The sequence below is a fragment of the Mandrillus leucophaeus genome, unplaced genomic scaffold, assembly GCF_000951045.1.
Source record: "Mandrillus leucophaeus isolate KB7577 unplaced genomic scaffold, Mleu.le_1.0 Scaffold137, whole genome shotgun sequence".
NCBI lineage: Eukaryota > Metazoa > Chordata > Mammalia > Primates > Cercopithecidae > Mandrillus > Mandrillus leucophaeus.
In genome coordinates, this window is record NW_012101332.1 from 1805045 (window position 1) to 1805608 (window position 564).

General features: G+C 47.5%; 1 protein-coding gene across 1 annotated transcript in view; it reads right to left on the reverse strand.

Moving 5' to 3' along the window:
• The window catches only part of FBXO17 (F-box protein 17), a 50602-nt gene that overhangs the window by 23871 nt on the left and 26167 nt on the right, over positions 1-564 (reverse strand). The window lies entirely within an intron of this gene.

Below are 564 nucleotides of genomic sequence, written 5' to 3' on the forward strand. Positions count from 1 at the left end.
TTGTTGTTGTTGTTGTTTTTTGGGAAAGGTTGAAAAGTACCCACTGCAAGGTTGAATGCCAACTACTGGCTGGGTCATAATAGGACAAGTAGGGCCTGGACTGCCTGCTTCCAGAGTTTTTGGGAGAGTGTGTATTTGAAGGAAGGTTACTGGCTATCAGAGTGACCAGGGAATGCTACTGGTATTCAGCTACCCAAAGAGACCCAGGATGCTATGGCAGACTGTATTTTTCAAAAGTGGCTATGATAACATTTCCTATCTGACATGCTCTTTAAGTTCACCACTGCTGATGAAGCTGTGGGGTCCACATTGCTCCCCTGGGCACGTGCGGGCGTTTGCAACTGCCTCAACTTTCAGAGCACTGCAGAAGTGGATTTCATTCTCTCTCTGTCTCTCTCTTTAAGAGACAAAGTCTCACTCTGTCACCTGATTGGAGTGTAGTGGTGTGATTATGGCTCACTGAAGCCTCGAACTCCTGGCCTCAAGCGATCCTCCCAACTCAGCCTCCTGAGTAGATGGGACTGCAGACACATGCCACCATGCCCAGCTAAGTTTGTTTTTTAT